Here is a 21,478-nt window from a genome sequence, read left to right as displayed (position 1 = left end):
CATTACTATTCACCACCTCACCTTATATAACTCCAATTTAATTTAATAAAATTAAACTTAGGTATATATCCAAAATTTCAAGTGACGTGTCCAAAAAATATTTGACAAAACGAAATTAAATTTAAAAAATAACTTAATTTGCATATCTAGGAGATCAGTCACAAACGTATTCCCTAGAAAGGTGGTTTTTCCGAACCGATTGGCATCTGACCTTCGCGACCCCAGCAGTGGGCCCGTGGGGAACTTTGACCTACCCCTAAACTACTCAACCCTTTTATTCGATTAATAGTGAACATAACAGACTCATAAAGTCACTTCAAAAGTTCGTTAAAAAATTGGACAATTTTCAATTAATGTAAAATGGGTTCCGTATGTTGGTTTTTTAGTTATTTACAAATATGGTTATAGATTTTTTTTTTTATAGAGAGGAAAATTGTTCTTTTGCAATTAACTGTAGCGTTACACTGTCGGTTTCTTGCATCGAGTTTTTTTTAATTTGGATTGTTTAAGGAACTATATCAGATGTTACAAACTATTCATAAAGTCTCCTAAAAGACCTAGATTAAATAATAACAACCGGGACCGATTATGTAATGCAGCCTTCGAAGTACAAAAGTAAATCTCACATCCTTTACCACTAGCGGCCACCCATCCAAGATCAACGCGCGCTTAAAAGTATAATTAATTTTTAAGTGCACATAAACTCGACATATCATTATTATTCCTCTAAGCCATTAGTAAGAAAGAAAGAAAGAAAGAAACATTTATTCGGATAATTGCAACACAAATGAAATACTATAATGTAGAGAGACAAAAAAAAAAAATAAATAACAAAACAAAACAACAACAATATCAGTAACAAAACTTACAATACAACAAATAATTCAGTAGAACCGAGACAAATAATTATTATCAGCTTCTATTTCCTAAGAGCTTTACTAAACCTATTTTGGTTCCGCCCAAAGATTAGCACTTAACAATGAGTGCTAAATTACCTACGCTCGGACAATGCAACACATATATGGTTCTCCCGTATTTACTGCGGAACACTAAAAAGGGAATAATGCATGCAAACGACTAACTTTCGAATTACGCAGGTGGTTGGTATCAATACACAAGGATGCCAAGTATTTAGGTTACATATGCACGCGAAACTCACCTCTTTCGAAAACATAAATAAGGGTGTTTATCCTATGAATATCATTATGGAAGTATGCGCGATTTGTTCGCACACCGTACAAACTCCTCTAATGTATTTTTTCGCAGTAATTAATTTGGACCGTAATGGGTTTTTAACGCCGCTGTTTTGAATTAAGGGTGTAATTTAGTGTGGATCGGGGTTCGATTCCCGGGTGAGACATTCTTCGAAATATTGTTATGGCATTATTATGGCGCTTGTCTGTATGTCACCGTAAGATATGGTATCTTGATAGTGCATATATGAATATTAATTTCGATTAATTTCATTACTTTTTTTGGTGGTAACCCTTCGTTGTTAGAGTGTTTAAGGACCATAGCCAGACCTAGGTACTTCTAACTTTTAATTGCTGCTGTATTCTGGTTTGAAGGGCTTAAGGAGATATACTTGTACAAGACATTGCAACTATATCATCAGGGGTAGCAAGACATCTAGACTCCAAACCTTTTGACTTGGTTACAAGTATGTACATGGCTGTGCCCACTTATTCAAAAAATCAAAGGTGCTTATACCAAAATCAAACCCCGGACTCCAGCGTAAAGTTTCAAATCAGCTACTGTTAACACAACTTTGTCAAACCGGGTAAATGCCCTATTTGTCATTTCCCATTCCAAATAATAACTAGGAACCACTCTACATCATTGTCATAAACCATAAAAAATACCATACGATAACCATAAAGCCGATAACGCTTAACGCCAATGGTCAGCGCAGGAACTTTCAAATAAAATGGGTTAATAGTCTTTTAACGCACAAACTTAAGTCTTATAGTTTGTTTTAACGCACTGCTTTTAGCGCAAAGAATATGTAAATGAAGAAAGTTTGTTAGTAAGTGTTGAGTAATTAATTTGTTTTATTCTTTCTTTTGACTGTATTTCGTAAGTAGTTCGTAGTTCAAATTTAGTGGTCGAATATCACACTTGTTTCTGATTAATAGCAGTGTTAAAGGTACCTATGTTCTGATTTGATAATGTTACTACTTAAATACATTTCTTGACTAGAAGATTGAATGGTCTACTCAGGGTTCCTACTACCTCCACACCGATCTAGAACTGTTTGTCCACACTTTCCATCAGGTGGATCAAACGTACTAACTTACTTCGTATAAAATAAAGATTTAAACAATTCAGAAATTAAACGACGAACAATATTGTGTTTATCGTATCTTTTATATCTTAATTAATTATTAATTAATGTAGTTACTTAGTTAGTTAGTTAATTAAAACATAAACATAAACAAAATAGGCACAAAAATGAACAGGCACTTCAATTTCTGTTGCCTAACAATTCTTTGGCTGTAAATTAAGAAGCCTATCCCGGTGTCAACGGCTGGGCAGCTTATCTTCCGGTAGCGCTTTCCCGCGCTAAGCTCTCCGATGACAAATTTATAATTTACATCAACGAGCTTTGGTGTGAGTTGACGTATTTTTAAGTAGCTGGGCGCTTGGTAGTTGTGGGAGCCAAGACTGAGATAAAAGGATGTAATATCTTATAGGAATTAAGGTGAATGCTGTATCGACAATGGATTAACGATTACGACGCGTGATGCAAATGTCATGGCCAATGAAACAATAGGGTTTTCTTATATTTTTATTGTAATATTATTATATTTAAGTATATTAATAATTTAAGGTTGTATCAATCTGTTATTACATTTATACAAATACGCCGATTAAGTACATATAAGTAGACATAACACATCTTCGAGAACTTTTAGAGTCATCTGGGGCATGAGCATTTCCTTTTTGTGTTTTTCTTCAACTTTAAAGAAACTGATGTTTAATTTATAATACGCACATATATCGCAACGTTAAACTCCGAATTAAGCTAAAGCTTAAGAGACTGAATTCCTATCCACTAGATTATCATCAGAAACATTTTATTAAATGTAGAACCCGTTAGTAAACATATTTTAAGTTTTTAAAGAGTTAAAAATATAATCAGAACTTGGCTCAATTTTTACAAGTTAATCCTAACAAGCTTACTTCATCGTACCATATCATGAGTGCTTGATACCACACTTTCCAAATCATAGTTGAGCAACACAACATATAATTGTTACTTATATTTATGTGAGTGATTAAGCTTCTGGTCTGAATCATCATCAAACATACTGTCCCACGGTTGGTCACGAGTTCTCTCAAAAGCGAAAGGTCATTGATAATTTGAAGATAGTAGGACACATTGAAGAAAAAACAGTAATAGCCTAATGGTTAAGAAACGCGACCTCTTAATCGAGGGGTCCGAGATTCAAATCCCAGGCACCATTATTTTTTTTAAAGTTATGTGAGTATTAGCAGTTAATTATCACATCGGGAGGAAACCTCCGTACCTGAGAATTCTTAAAAACAAAAAGTAAGTCTACTATTCGCACTAGGTCAGCGCGGTGGACTATGGCTTAATCCTTCTCATTCTGTGAGGAGACCCGTGTTCAGCAGTAGGGCAGTAATGGGTTGACGATGATGAAGAACACGACGTGGTTCGAATACGGTGTCAATCTTACACCTATTTTTACTAGTGTAATGTTAATCTTATTTTATAACCTAATTTATTAATTTAAGGTTGCACACACACGAGATGTTCAAGCTTATTCAGACGTAGCATCTGTGCCCAACTTCAAGTGGCTTGAAATAAGTATCAGTCTAGTTAAGAGATCAATTTTTCGTATATCTTTGCGACCAGAGAATACCTATAAGGTTTCTTCACATTGTTTTCCAAAATCTATTATAATAATAATATTTTAATACCAAAATTAGACCGACTATTTAGTTAAGATTTGACAGATCTTGGCTCACATTATTACACCTCTAATTACTGTGGAATTTTTTGCAGTATTAAACTACATAATTAAATACACTTTTATCTATATTTCCGAGCATAAAATCAGCAGTCTAAAATTTGTTAACAATACACAAAGTGACGTGAAATTGCACATATGCAAACAAGAACCAACAGGCCAAAATAAACAGTGTATTAAAGTTAAACTTTTTGAAAACAAACCGCATACGTTCGAAGCCTACAATATTCGTACGAAGACTTCGTTCCGTACAATCGCGGAGTGAATTGAACAGCGTCGAACATGTGCTGCACGTAGGGCTGTCAAAACCAGATCTGGCTACAATAGATTGTGCAATCGGTAGGAATGGTTTGGATGCACGTGTTCTTTTTAACCTAGATTTGTCGTCATTTCTGTTTATAATCTTTATTGAGAAAAGTTAAACATATGATATCGTTTTCTTTAAATCGTGTGGATTTGGTTGTCATTACAATTAAGTCCATTAATCTTAGCCTTACTTAATTAATTAATTTTGATTATTGTTCCGAGTCTGGGGTTTTTATGTGTTTGGCTTTGTAAATTCATAGCTTATAAATTATAATATTTTTATAGTTACTTATTTATAAAGGAAGTTACAGTGTGGAATACTAAAAAGTTATTTATTTCATAGCATGTAACATGTAATTTATATTTATTAGTAATTTTACATTAATTTATATACTAAAGTGGTAACCCTAAAGAGTGCAGAACAAGTTAGTGCAACTCCGGCTCACTTGTTCAAACTTTTGCCTGAACTTTCTTCGCGATGTGAATTGCTTTTGTTGATCTCTTGTCGTCTGTCCGTGCAATTTACTTTTGGTTTGTAATAACGTTATTATTTCACTAAACGTATTTCACAGTTTAACATTTATTTTATTATTATACATACTTCATTAAATATTTAATAATATAATACGTTAAATATGTTAGAAGTCATCGTGGGTTGACTCTAAAGACTCTAGAACTCTCCGGCATGTACCTTTATTGTGTTTTTCTTTAATGTTAAAAATGATAAAAAATGCTAATATGCACATAATATCGAAATAAGAGAGACTTACGTGAGATTCAATATCTCGTTATGAAAATTTCAGAATTTCAAACATCACTGATCATAAAGTTACTAATAACACATACCGATCCTTTGTATCGAGTTCATAAATTGCAAACTAAACCATGTCCAATGAAATAAACGGATTGTTTAACAACTCGTTTTTCACACAAACATGTTTCAAACGGAACAAGTTTGGGAATTTATTCCCGAACATGTCCCGCTAATACGGTACGAATTGTCAGAGATACGGAAATGCAATTTAGTGCAAATTTAATATCGGAACTTTGTTTATTTCCATACAAAAGCGGGGCTAAATCCAATACGCGGTATAGGAATACACGTGATGTTGCGGCGAGGTGGATAAATTGTTGACGGTTAGAAATATCCAATATTTTCTTTTATAGTAATGAAAAACGTTAACTTCAACTTCAAAAATATCTGAAGGTGAAAATTGATACAAGTAGTTGAAATTTGTTAATTTGTTGTTGTTATTACCTACTACAAGAAAGTACATTGGTTTGGTACTTGGAAAGTACATTGGTTTGGTATTGGTACATTGGTTCATGATATAAATAGGTGTACCAGTCAAACTTTTTCAAAGATCTTTTCGGCCAAACCATTCTTATTCTACCATTCTTCACATACATATCCTATGGCGCATACATTTGCTTGTAACGCGAAAAAATTATAAACAAAATGAACACTGCCTATCTACTGAACCCATGCTAAGTAATATGGTTAGTGGAAGCGCCCGAGGTGCCTCTCAGAGCTACACCGCGTATCGCTACACGCGCACCTACGAGTACTGTAATTGGAAACACGTGTACTCTCTGCACGCCCACGGCGCGCTGGACACAGGTACGATGGGGACAGAAGAGCAAGTTCGTTCAATCTTTATGTAACTTCTATAAATTGACTCACTAAAGATTCGGAGTTAAAATCCATGTTATGTGTGTTTTTTTTTTCTAAAATTGAAAAAAAGCTAACCTGCATGGAAACCGTCTGATTTTACTGCCCCTCGGGCATTTGTACTCAATTCGAAAAGGTATTGAAGACATATCTGTAGTCAGCCACAGATTTGTAGCTACGCTTGAGGATTAGAAGACGTATGTGCCTGTCCCTCATTGTACCTGCAAAGCCCTAAAACAGTAGCTATTGATAGATTTAAGGCAAAAATTGATGAAGCGATGGTACCACCGAAATCGAATTACGTTAAATTGTAGAACCTTTAAAAAATACCCATTCACTATATGTACAGTAACCGTGCTAAGTGCCCGAGGTGCAGCTCGGAGCTACTCGCGTATCGCTACACGCGCACCTACGAGTACTGTAATTGGAAACACGTGTACTCTCTGCACGCTCACGGCGCGCTGGATACAGGTACGACGGGGACAGTAGAGCAAGTTGGTTAATTCCTCATCAACTAGGCAACTTCAGCTAAATGTGAATGTGAGCTTTATCAACCTAGTTGCCCATCGTGGTGGACTGTGGCTTACACCCATTCTTCGCAGACAATAATGCCTTATTAGCCGCCGTGGTGGACTGTAGCTTAAATCTTTCTCATTCTCAGAGGTAGTCCATACTCATTGATGATGACGAGCGGTGATGATCACTTACCATCAGTTGGACTTCTCTATTCCTAATTCAATTTATATGAAAATACTTTCTTATACATGTACTACATTCTCTGCAAAGGTTACATAAACTTTGCCCAATGTTGGGAAGAGCGAATGTTGGTAGCAGCTCAAGTGGAGCTCCGGTGTTTTTCCGAACGCCCGAAAATAGGCCGTTTTGAGCCATTTTGGAATTCGAACGCTAAATTGATTGGTGCATTTTTGGCGAGGAATTTGTGAGGGAATTTCGTAAATTCCAGTAGGTATTGTGTTCACTTTGATCGGGAGTTTTTGAAAACAAAACGCGAAAGTAGCGTGTTTGGATATATGAGTACAATACAGTTCAATTTTGAAAAAGTTTTTGATGATTTTTGATATTGCAAAGATCGGCATGATTTGAATGCTATATATTTTTGGAACATGATATAAAATAGAGGCAAAAGTTAAATATTCGAAGTAATACTTGAGACGAAAAACTTAGACAACGGCTGATAGTTACGTGTTTTAAGGACATTTAATTTTTTTTATAACAAACATAAAATATCGTATTATCACAAACTTTATTTCTTAGTTTGCATTGATTTAGCTTAAAAAATATAATTTATAGATGTAGTTGCATCAAGGGTAATGAAAAGTTTAATTAATAAAAAACTATTATTGCATGTTATAATTCAATTAATTCAGGGTTTCGCTAACACTGAAAGTCTCGTAGTTCAAACCGACTATTTTACAAACCCTTGTAAATAACACCAAATCTACCAAACAAGAAAAACAATAACACCAATATTATCTATACTATTATAATGGTGTTAGCATCTCTATGCAATTCCCATAGAACACGACTCCATGCTTCTGCGAACACTTGGCCATTTCTTATAATGATGCGTCTACAATTGAAACCCATGTTTATAATTATATGAGTGAAGAACTTCCTCACGAGATCAACTTCTTCTCAGGAAGACCCGTTAAACCAACCTTAAGTCAAAGAAAATGAGTGAAAAATCTGTAGAGCGACGGGTCGTGGTGAGTTTCATAGGCTAACGATACGTTGTAAGCCTCGGGCGGTCATTATGTTCATTTTACACATTATTACTTTGCAAAGTAAATAATATAATTGCAATATTTTACTAGTAAAGTTCTGTTGCCAGCTAGTTAAGTATGGTTTTTAGAATTTTGTATCTAATAGATAAAAGAGAACATTAGCTATTTCTTCATAAGAATGTTCTGAATTTTTTTAACTATAGGAGTAGCAGACGAACAAGCAGTCAACCTGATTGTTAGTGGCTTCTGTGCCTACGGACGACTGTAATCAACTCCAGATAGGATTAGATTCCTACCTGAGGTCGGCCATAGATGGGCCGCTACCCCTGAGGACTAAGCTGGAAGTATGACTTCCTTACCACACCCTTCAAACCAGAACACAGACGCTTAACACTGCTGTTATTCGGTAGAAATAGGCGTGGCGTTGGTGCCTCTAAAGTAGAACCACTAGTATTCTACCTTTAATTTAATTTCAAAAGAAATATTTTCTAGCTCACTATATGTATGTATAATTTAAAATATGTTCGTATGTAGTGTGCATATTAAATGAACAGTGGCCAGGTCGTGAGTAATTAAAATATCGGCTATTACACCCTCGCGCAGTAACAAGGGGGTGATTAGAGTGAAAACGTGGCCGTTCTATGCAGCCGCTGGCGGTAGGCTGGGAGCTTGTTGCGTTTCACACGAGTTTATCGACTACGCATTTTTATAAAATATTACATAGGTTAATAATTATTAAGCTATTACATTTTCTGCAATAATGAGTATAACGGTAACCGTGGCGATAGGCTGGGAGTTCGCCGAATTTTACATGAGTCTATCATTATTAAACTATGATTTTATTGCAATAATGAGTTTAACGGTGCGTTTAACGAGCTAATTGTGAAAAATAAATATGGTATTGTAACAGTGTATTATGTCGATTGAGTGCGTGTTAATAGACATATTCAACTTAGTAAGCTTTAGTAAAATATGTTTATATAAATATCGTGTTGTTTAATGAACATTTCACGCGCAGAGAAATAATTAATTAATTTAATTCAAACATGATTATTATAACCTTTTATAGTATATAATTTCTATGTACCTTTTGAGTTACAACTCTATGAAATCCCACTTTTCGTCGCCTACCCCTGACCTATAAGGCTACACTCACATTTAATTGATACGGCTCCAATTTGCACAACTAAGTTCAATAGCTTTTAATGATTGGTGTACTTCCTATGCTAATTATTGCACAGGATATCCATGCATGTTACAGTCTGATAATTTGTTAGTTTTTCTTCAAAAGGTCAAAGAAAGTTATTATATGTGTATGTAATAAAATTAGCTGTCTGCATTCGTAATGATGAGCTTTTTATGTGACTAATGTTTTATATCGCGTTAGAAGTGTTCCGGGTTCGATTCCCGGGTAAGTGAGTCATGACGAGGTTAATGAAGGTCTGGGTGTTTATATACTTGTGTGTGTGTGATAGCGAAGGGCAGGGGACCCTTATGTGGGCGTGAGCGTAGAAAGTGGACAATTGATTTTAATTGATAAATAATAACTAAAATCAAGCACCTCATTATTGGATAATGGCTTTTAAGATTTAGGTAATATCGATCATATAATAAAATAATTCGATTATCACACATTTCAAATCAACACGTAACAGAACATTAGATAGACATAAACGTAAAAAAAAGTGTGTGTGTGTCAGCTACGACGCACGATTGGAGTTTACTCCTTACGAATGATAATTATGATATATATCGAATAGAAAAAAGGGTAGGTAAATGAACGCATCTGCTAAAATGATAAGAGAAACAAACATATATCTGTAACTATTCGGATTATTTATATTACTTCAATAATGCGTATTACATAAAGTATGTTACAAAATAATATAAAATAGCGCCATCTTGTGGCAAGTTTTATAAATTGTAAGTTTGCAAGTTTATCAATCTATGTATTTTGGTTCCAAATATTATAATGGTAACTTAATATAATTGTTTATATTAAAGTAAATTTTAATATAATATAATTATTTATATTTAAAACAATGTTAAACGTTTTATAACTTAAAACTTAATAATTATAATTTCTTTGCCATCTATAAAATATCCTTGTTGAAATTTACGGATGAAATTTATATGAGACTCAATAAACATGTTATTATATGTAATTTGGATTGTTTCTGAATGTTTTATAATTCTAGAATTCATTTAAAACGTATTGCTAATTTTATATAACTTATTTTGAACATAATTCATTAGCAATAATTCTGTAATAAATATTAAATAATACTGTTTTGATTTTGCCCGTTTATCGTTGATAGATGGTGCTGATCAATAATGCATCCATTTTTATAAGTTAAATTAATATATCAGTAACTTACAAAAGCCTCTTTATGTTAAAAACTTATTTTGCTAATATTATATCTTATTCAATTGCTTACTGATTTTATGTGTTACTCTTCTTTAAAAACGTTCATAAAAGATTGTTAATCATATTATGGGGCCAATATTCATATTTTTCACAGTGTTTATAAATGATCAAACCTATAACTTAATTTATGCAAAAATGTAAACAAATTAGTTAATGACGTTTTAATGTTTTATATATTGCTAATTATTTTTATTGAAATAATTACTTTCATATGGGATTTGAACTTACTGTATTTTAAATTAATAAAAGCACTCTTGATTCATATTTTGGTTTCCGTTACGCCTCAACTTTTCGTGTTACACTTGATTTTACTCCTCATAAAATTTCCGTACCGGGCCTTATAACTCAAATCGTTTCTTAAGGAGTAAACTCCAAAAATGTCTTATAATAGCATTATACAAACAAAAAATATAAGTTTATTGTTATTTACGCTATTAATCGGCGAAAAAGTTGTTTCGCGGTATTGAAAAAATTAAATTAAAGTAATTGTAAAAACATACGTTATTTCCCAAAAAAAAAACTCTTCTATTAAAAAAAATGTCTTCAGTGGTCAAAATTTTAATAACCCACGACCACGACAATAAATTCTTTAAAGCAACGACATTTACATATCGGCCCTATAAAACTTCCAACACAATACCGCGTATCGGTAGTGGTCCGACCTCTTGCAAAACCGGTCACAAAGTTCCGACGAAAGCTCTGCGGTCCGTCCACCCTTAGAGCTTTATAATAAAGCTCGGAGTCGAAAAACAAGCGGTGTATAGTCGAAAAGGGCAAGACTGTTCTGTAGATTTATTTAGATGTACTCTAAAGTTTTGAATGGTGCCGTTTGGGTCCATTTCCGTTTATTAGACCCTGAGTTTAGGTTATGTTTTTGGGAGCGTTTTAAGAGCTGAATAGAATAGCTCCCATGTGTCGAATATTTTATGGTGATGGTAGAAAATTTCATAGTTCAACTGCGGCAGTACTGTCTTCTAATGACTGTGTTCTGGTTAGAATAGTGTGGTCAGGCAGAAATAGTAAACCTTAAGTAGAACTTCAATTCTATTAGGTTCACCAGGCGGTTTACATTTTTAGTAAATCAGTTTAAGGTCGGTAGAACCCTCTACCGTTAGACTTTTATTTCTGGCTAAAACAGTAGTGTTTCTGCCTAATAAATTTGATTTGTTTACTTCATTTTTTATAAAGGAGTTTTTTCTGCCGTTATTCCATGAATCTAAACAATCAATTGTGTTAACAACTTGCGTTCAGTATCAATGAAGTCATTTGATTTGAAGAGACATTCATTTATATTGGATTTGCAGAATTTATTATTCTGTGACGGTAAATTTACTTCATCCGCAGTGCCTGTAAATAAATCAATGCCTCATATAAAACTAAAACAATACGAAGCAATAAGATCGTATGGTATATAAAACACGGCACTAAGTCACTATCACAAAGAGCATATAACACTAAATCTAAGCAAATACCATAAAACAAGCATATTTATTACGTCCATACATCTATCTGCATGAACTAGAGAATTGGGGCACGAAAATTGAATGTCTAACCCGATCGAGTGAACTCGACCAGTGAACCTGAGTCTTAAATAACTGTTCAGTTTATTGTTTAAATTGTAAAGCAAACAATAAATAAGTAGGAGTGAAACAACGACAAATAGTGGGAAATTATTGAAGGATACCCTTATAGAAGATTCCAAAAAAAATAAAGATCCTTAATCGAATAATATGCAAGCAATTAACCTTGTAGTCGAAACTCTTCTTCTCCATTGGGTCTGATAGGCAAACATAAATTAAAAAGAACCTTAAACAACTGGATGTTGTTGTTAACTCTACTTAAGAATAACAGATTTTTAAAACAATCATCTCTCCCAGATGAAATCAAACACATCTTTAACTCACTACATATACAATAGGGATCCTACATAAACCAGATCACAGAGGCGTCCACTAACGAGTACTTAGATAGTCATCTTATATTATAATGTCACGGTTGTTAATATCCAAAATAAAAGTTTCAACACACTTTCTACGACATAAAATAAAATCTCTCTGTGAAATAAAAAATCACATCCAACAAAGACTCGTTGACATTTCTCGAGTACGATAGGACGCCTCATGTTCCGAATTAGCGAAGAGGAATTGAACCCGTAACCCCGATGCAGCTTGTCCAATGAACCGAGTGGAGCGTGCTCCGCGGTGCGCTAATAAAAACCAGTTTGGAAGACCTTTATACCTTACGACTTGACATAAAATCTAGTAAAATTTGGTTTTGGTGCCAATAATGAAATCACAGTTTATCTCCGAATGTTGTAAATGCGACTAAGAAATCTCCAAGTTGCCCATCGGTTTTCATGCACCACCCCTCACCCTACCTCTCTCCCTCCCTATAATTCACTACACATTCTAACCCTCCCTAGTCGTTGAAAATTACCTGATGGACGGATGCATCTATGTGAATGAAACTTGGTGAACTTGACATCAGATCTTAAGCGCCACGTGTCATACGAAAGACGGCGCACTTAGATTGTGAAGCGACATTTAGTGTGTTGTGTGGTGAGACTAATAGACTGATATATTAATTATTACATTTCATTACATAGTTTCTGTGGCCACCATCCAGCACAATGCCATCCACATTCAAAAGCATATTACTAATAGATTATGAAAATAAAAACGGTATTTATAACGAAAAAAAATGTTTCTGTTTCTGCTCATTTTAGGTGACTGATTTTAGAGAAGAAGAAACCACGGGGCACATGGTTCTTGCATATACTCGTAACTAAATACACAAACGTCGTACCCGCGTCGTAAGGTATAAACGCAACCAACTCAATTCGCCGGATCGTAGTGGAGCTACGTCTCTATGCATTACGTTCTGTTTTGTTAATATAAATATATCAGGAAATTAACATGGCTGCCCGATGCAAACACAGCGCTGGAATGTTCCAATATGCAAGTATTCACAGCATCCTATATTCATATAGGGATTGTACGCGCGACTTCGTCTGTTGAATATTAAGATAGTTTTAATTTGTATTTTGCTTATGGGTCTTATGTGGCATAACCTACGACTCTTTTTTACACCTTCAGAGGTGCTGTTTGTAAAAACCTTATACATTTTTATACATACACAATATACATTTTTAAATCATTTATTCAAAAATAGATCTTATGCAAATAACGATTTTCATATTCACAAATTTAAATTTACCTAAATGAACTTCATGCAATATTTTTACCGCTATTTAGATATACCTGATACCTTAGATTATTTTTCATCAAAAGTTCTTAAGCAATTGTTTTTCGAAAAAAATAGCAAAACAAAAACATTTTTTGTTTTTGATCGTATGTTTTATAACTAGGACAAACACAACGTTAGGAATACTACACCTCAGTATTACAGGATTAATCAAAATCAAGTTCTGCTTCATAACAGCGATGTAGCGCTGATATGTTTTACGCACTATGCACCCATCACTGACCTTAGCTTAATGTTAATGAGCAGCAGCGAATTTATCAAGTTTTCTGTATGCTTCTTTGTTGCTCCTATTAAATAAAAGAAAAAAAATATAGTTAAAAAAATTAAAAAATACGCTTTTATGATAAAGTCAACTACAAAGTAGAAAATAATTTTCAATCTAGGAATCAATTGAAGAACAGTAAATAGTATAATTGTGAAAAAAGTGTGGGGTGCTTTTCGAAAACTTATAAATGGAGGACCCAACGTTTTTTTACAAGAAGCCACTGGCTCTTAGTCCAAAGGAGAGTTACATACAAACCCACAAACATACATACATACAGGTGAAGGTAATAGAAGCGTTTTAAAATTAGTTCTTCAATTCCCAAATATCTACATCATCTTTTTTCATATTAACATTTTAAACCCACGCAACGCCGGGTCATAACTCTAGTATAAACAAACGTTTCATCCGTTTGATGAAAAGGATAACCAGAGGTCGCTGATGGATAGCCTTTGACCGTGTATCGAACCCGGGATCTCATTGAACCAGTTACTTGACCAGCGGTAGCACTAGCACTACGCTGAGTACAGGGTGTTACAAATAACAAAAGTATGTTTTTTGTATTTTTTTGTTTGTTTTAGAAACGATAAATTGATAGTTTTAAATTCAGCTTCTTACAATAAGGGGGTCTGGCGTTCGAATCTCAGGCATTTATTTTTGGGGTAATATGTAGAGTAGCTTTTGAAATATTTTATTTGAAATCAAGTAAATTATAAAGAAATTACACGCTTTAGGTTTTATAAAAATCAAAATTATGTAAACACTTACCACCAGCTACTTATTGTAGACTTTGGAGGTAACCTGAAAATTATTCTTAAGTCATTAAAATTAAATCATACCTTTTAGATCGGGTAGTGTAAATCAAAATAAAGTAACCTTTATTCTACCAGTCAAATTATATTTTAAGAACGAAAAAATATTCGAAATTAATTTTATCGGATAGTTATATCAAATACTTATTTCCGAAATTTCCTAGAAAGATATACTTACAAGCCAAAAACCATTATAAAATTTAATCGGCACTGAACACAAACTTGAGAACCTACCAACTATACCAATACATGCCTCCTATCCTGCCCTATTATTTACAGCTGCGACCCGCCCGCGTCACGCTCGCGTCACGCTGCCGTCACGCTGACGTGTGTGCACGCTCGCCTGCGCCGTCCACGTCAGGTCAACCAGTTGGGGAATGACACATGCAGTGTAAGTTTACACGGTAACAGTGAATCTACCTAGATTCACTGTTACCGTGAAGATGAAGGGAAGGTTTTTTAGATAAGATAAGATTTTTTAATTAAAAATGAAATAGTATTTTATTGATTATTTTGTGAGCACCTTATTTCATAGGAAAGGTTTCTTTATAGATCGATAAAGATTATTTTTAGATATGTAGAATAGTCCATAATCATTGACTATTCTGTGTGCAAAGGTGCAACATAAAAACGTTAAACCTTAAGAATATGAAGATACAGGATTTTCACCACATACTAATGAGTTTTTAAACAGAAAGTCACGGGTAATTCCCAGAACTGTATAAAGATTTAAAAATAATTATTTAAAATTGTAAAAAATAAGAAAGAATGAAATAAATATTTTATGACATTAATAATAATTAATAGATAAAATTATAATTTTGTATATAATTAACGTAAACATATTATTATACTACAATATATTATTAAAAATATACATAACATTTTAAAATAGAATATATATCGCTAGTTGCGAATTACATGATGTAAAACTGAAAGATAATATTTCACGTATTTTATTAATATACCTGATTTCAATTTGAGAGTTTATCCAAAAACAAATACAGGTCTGTGGTTTATTCCATGAAAGAAACTCGATACAACATAAAATCAAATTGCGATATTCGCTAAAGCAAAATATTAAATTGCGTTATTCGCTATAACTTCGAGTACACAGTAGGTATAGGTCATAATCATCAACAACACATTATTGTCCTACTGCTGGCTACGGGTCTCGTCTCAGAATGAGAAGGATGAGGCCACAGCCCACCGCCCTGGTCAAGTGCGTATTAGTAGACTTCACACACATTTGCATTTTTTTTTTCAAGATTTAACGGATATGCAGTTTTCCTCACGATGTTTTCCTTTACCGTTTTAAGCAAATGACAATTAATTTCTAATATGCTCATACATCACAAAAATCAGAAGTGCGTGCCTGGAAGTAGAATCTCAAAATCCTTGATCGAGAGCCGAAATGTTAAGTAGATAAGGATTATTTAATAAGAGAGGTCATAGATAATGGTCATATGGTAATGTGTCCACAGGTCATGCTATACAGGGCGACGTGTAATGCACTGATGAAGTTACACTTAACCTATATCTGTCGCGGTTTGCTGCTCCACAGGGCAAGAAGAGCGTAATCACACACAGGAAATATGAATATCTCGGATTCGGGAAGTTTCGTAATTGTTGTGGTTTAATACTATTCAGATATCCTTTTCGTGCTAAACCGTGATGTATCGCACCGTATCGTATCAAAAGATCTGAATCGTATACCATATAAGACCATATCAAATTTTAAAATAAAGATATAATCGTCTATTCTAAGACCTTACACATAATCATAACATAAATCTATTTCATGTTAAAAAATCTTTTATTAAAATTGTACAATGCTTGTATTTAAGCTCCTAATCCAAGCGGTAACTTCTAATTCTAATTCTGTTATTGTTATAATGCATAGATATAAAGTGCCCTGATCAACGGTTTGTTTACAATCTTAATAAAAATTGTAATGTAAATGTAATTGTAATATGATTTATAAACAGCCTTTAGATAGTACCTGCACCAGTAGCAATGACTCAGCGACGCTATCTGCCTGTGTGGCTTTCCCTCAATTTTAGGCCTATACTCAGTACTATAACTTTAAAATATTATTATCTATTACGTGTTATTGCTACAAAGCAAAAATCGTAAAAGCAAATTCTGATCAACGATAGGTATTGTTTACAATCTTAATAAAAATTGTAATGTAAATGTAATTGTAATATGATTTGTAAACAGCCTGTAGATGGTACCTACACCAGTAGCAATGACTCAGCGACGCTATCTGCCTGTGTGGCTTTCACTCAATTTTACGCCGATAAATCTACTACATGGTATATAGGCGCAGAATAGTACAGAACTGCCTAAAATAGTATTTTATGTAGATATTTCTTTATAAGCAGTAGTATCCTATTTGGAAATATATTATTATTCACTTTAACGAAAGACATCGTGAGAAGACTTACACGTCAGAGTTTAAAAAAAAAGTATTCAATACTTTTTGACGTCTATCAATATACACTTAGCCAGTGCCGTGGACCATGCTCTTAATTTTTCTTATTTTGTTACTATTTCCATCCTACTGTTGGGCGTGGAGACCCATGGCCAGCAGTGGGATAGAAATGACAGACAGCAGAACAAACAGTGGGTGTTTATTTTGACAGAATAATCTACAATCTATTATCATTATTTAATTTAATCTTACTTCCAAAATTGTGTTGTTAAGTTAACTATTTATTTAATTATCAGGCATATTATATACAAATAAGTTTATTTTATTATGTCTAAGTTTGACCGCTACTTATGAGTCAGCCAGATAGGGCCTGTGACTTTCACTCAATTTTACGATAAACCGCTTTAAGCGGATTGGCTTACTGCATGATGCATAGCGGTAAGCTATTGGCGCATTAGGCGTTCCAGGTTTAGGGTCAACGCATTTCTGTTATGTTACAATGTAATAATCCAATTTGTCAGTATATAAAATGAGCTCATTGTTTTTTTACTGAATTTGTATTTATTATGAAATTTATGAATTTAATGTCGTAAATGGCGCATCCAGCCCGCCTCCTACCACACCATCTCTCGAATATAGGGTTAGCAGATGAGTATGCATTTTACCTGATGATGAGTGGCTACTGCTGCCCACGGACATCTGTATTCAATTCCAGATAAGACTAGCTTCCTACCTAAGGTCTGACTCAAAAAGTGATAAATTACGGAAGTTAATAATAATTGTCTATATTTATTAGGAAAAATGATATTTTTTATATGACGTATTTAAAAATTCTTAATTACACGTAATTGAGTCAATAAATTATATTATCATTATATTAAATTAAATGTTAATAATTATATTACGAGAAACCCACAATAATCTTTACAATATATGACACAATAATAAAACTATAATATTTTAAAACAAGGTTATAAATAGATCCAATACCGGGCAGTTTATTTAAATTTATTTTCCAGTTAAAATTCATTTGTTTCGATTGTTATGAATATATTTGATTGCAATCCGGTTTTTAATTCCAAAAGTTTTTGTTTGTTTTTCATTTTGCGCTCGCAAATTCATAGTAACTCATCTAAACAAAACCTGAGCTTTATTGTTAACAAACCATTGCGTTGTATTTTTCGGAGTTTTTAAATAAAACATAAAAGTAATTTACGTTTGATTTAATTGAGGATCTTCTGATCCCGAAGATAGGTTAGATTCGTTTGTAATAAATATCTTATCATTAATGATTATTCTGGGTTTTGAAACCCAGTATTCCACACGCGCATCTGATTTTTGTGAATATAATTTACATTTTGTGAAATTATTAAGTTATCATGAAACTTGCGTGCTTGGGTTTTCTTAAAGAAATTTTATGGATGGATAAAGATCAACACAATCAAATACCAACCCGCACTTGACCGGCGCGGTGGGTCATCCTACCCTTACTCTGAGAGAATGATGATGATGATGACGATTCCTCCACTGTTGAACGATGGTGTCCATTCAGAATTAGGTTTTTGAATGCACTTGAATATCATAGAACCCTTAGTGGATTCCATGACACCACCACACCTATTTCTGCTTTATAACAGCCGTGTCAATCACTGTTTTCTGGTTCGAATAGTTTTATAAGGGAGAGACATATAAGGTGGTCCAACTAAGACCTCAGGTAATAAACGCACCTGTGGCCGACTTCAGGTAGGACTTTAATCTTATCTGGAATTGAATACAGATAACCATGTAAGGTATAAGCTTCATTCCTTCGTATGGACTCCATGCTTATTGCTACTTCTATATAAAAAAAAGAAGTGTAAATCTTAATTTATCACCCTGTCCAAGTGTAAATAATCAGACTTCTCACACTTTTACCTATTATACCTCACACTCTCTTCGTAAAATACATTTAAATTATTTACTATTGTGGCCATATACCTATTCATAGGTATTTATTTTATCAGCGAAATATGAACCAAATAAACAATAAACCATAGCAACGGTGTGCCATAGGCCGTGAGTCAGCGATAGCGATGCGCGAGCGCAAGATGAATAATATTCTGAGTCACACGCTGTCGTTAGGAGTATGTTGTTGCTTTTGCTCGTTTTTAGGTGAATTTCGTAATTGAGTAGAGTTAATGTTGCCGAGTTTTGATTAGTAATAGCATGATATTAAATAGACTTTTGGGTTGTGAGTAAAATTTATTAAATGCTTACAATTTTAGGTTAAATATACATTTTTGCTGTCAATAAATATTTTTTCGATGAAGTTTAGATGTCTGTTTTTTTTTTTTTTGATATGGCAATTAAAAATAAATCGGTAAAGGATGTATATCCCTAAGATGGTTCCAGATTCAGCTCTCAGCAAGATATACTTCTAACTTTTATGAAATGTAATAAAATAGCAATACTATACTGCCCTTATAGTGGTAATAACTACCTGATACAGGAATACCGGAACTCTATTGACATTTCACGGTTTTAGATTTATATACTTAGAAATTTGTCATTTTTCCTGGCCAGTAATAATCGAAATTTGGCAGACAATAATATTAATAGTAAAGATTGATTATTATTTACGGATCATAATTAATAACACAAAAATAGCAATTTACAATGCACTCGTTCGTGGTGGCTTGGAATACGGCAGTGTTATATGGAACCCGCACTATGACATATATAACAAACGCTTAGAGTCTGTACAGAAGCGATTTCTATGGCACTTGTTATAATTGTAATTTGGCCAAAACCCTACCAAGTTATGACGACCGACTACAACATTTCCACCTAAAATCACTACTCCATCGTAGAAAGCTGCTGGACATCATGTTTCTGTATAAACTGGTGAATGGTTACATTGACGCTCCACACGTTTTGTCAGATCTATCGATATCTATTCCTAGAAGATTGCCCAGATATACAAAGTATACTCCATTTGTTCCAAAGTTCGCACGATCTAATCTAGGACATTACGCTCCTTTAAATAGGATACTTAGGAGTTACAACAACGTACATAACATAAACATAGGCAGTGAAAATTCATGCGCCCCTGGGTCAAAACCAAACTCTGTTGATATCTTTTCAAATTCTCTAACATTGTTTAAAAAGTTAATTTCTGAAATAATTTAGATATATTTAAAGTTATCTTAATTTAAAGTTAATCTGTGTAAAGTAAGTGTGTTTATCTTGCTGTATAGTCTTAAATTATTTAATAATATAATTAATTTATCGAATAATATAATAATAATAATTGAATAATATAATTTAATCAAACTATAATTTTTTATCGAATAATATAATAATAATAATTGAATTATATAATTTAATCAAACTATAATTAATTTAAATTAAAAATATCACATCATAACCTGTATTCTCAATGTTGATGTTATTTAATTTGTGTTGTGAGTTATGTTATCAGGAATGTATAGTTTTTTGAATATTGTTATTTTTTTACATTTTTTTCCTAATAGCATTTTAGAATATAACTATAAAATATTGTTTAGTATGTAGTTGCTCAAGCTGTTCGCACCTGTAATTGAGGTGGCACTTAATAAATATCTCAATGTTTTATCAAAATAATTTGTATGCATCAGTGTTCACCTTGTTGGTGCGACTTTTTAATAAATAAATAAATAAATAAATCAATACATGTAATACAGGAGATTACTTTATTGTCTGCTAAGGCACGCGTCTAACACACTTTATCTTATATACATATAAAATTCTCGTGTCACAATGTTAGTTACCGTACTCCTCCGAAACGGCTTTACCGATTTTCACCAAATATTATATGCATATTCAGTAGGTCTGAGAATCGGCTACTATCTATTTTTCAGACCCCTAAGTGATAAAGGTTGTTCAATGTTCACCCTTAACATTTCTTTATTTATATGGCAACACAACGTTTGCGGGTCAGCTAGTATCTATATATATTTAAATCTTTTAACAAACAATGGAGTACTTACATAACATGAAAAGTACAAACATCGATCGATGAAGTCGTAGATTCGTTACAATAAATAACATCGTGAACTTAGACCTTTGGTTAGATATTTAATTAAGATAAAAAACAGTCATACAAGGCAGATTGGATCGCATGCGTGATTCTGCTATTGAGTTCCGGGGTTTGATGGGAAAACTTGTAATTGTGACTGTACTATTGTTTTTTGAGGCGGCCAGAGACATAAACACGCAACGGTCTAGGTCTAGTCTAAATTAATCTGGATTGGACTGATCGCTATCAAAATATTTTAGACTTAAATTAATAAATAGATAAATTAAAGCCGATGTAATTTTTAGGGTTCCGTACAATAAAGGGTAAAAATGTAACCCTATTATATAATGTAATAAAAAATAAAAAGATATGAACATTTTGGTGGTACGGAATCCTACGTATATGACTTGCACTTGGCCATTTTTTTTAAATCATAATAGTATTTGAGTCGATAAAATTTAATCTACAAAGCATCTGAAGCATTAGATGTTCTCAGGTAGGACTCTAATCTTATCTAAGGT

The sequence above is a fragment of the Epargyreus clarus genome, unplaced genomic scaffold (assembly GCF_041222505.1).
Source record: "Epargyreus clarus isolate Ecla_fem2 unplaced genomic scaffold, WU_Ecla_fem_2.2 ptg000024l, whole genome shotgun sequence".
Classification (NCBI taxonomy): Eukaryota; Metazoa; Arthropoda; class Insecta; order Lepidoptera; family Hesperiidae; genus Epargyreus; species Epargyreus clarus.
Note: the sequence above shows the minus strand (reverse complement) of the source record.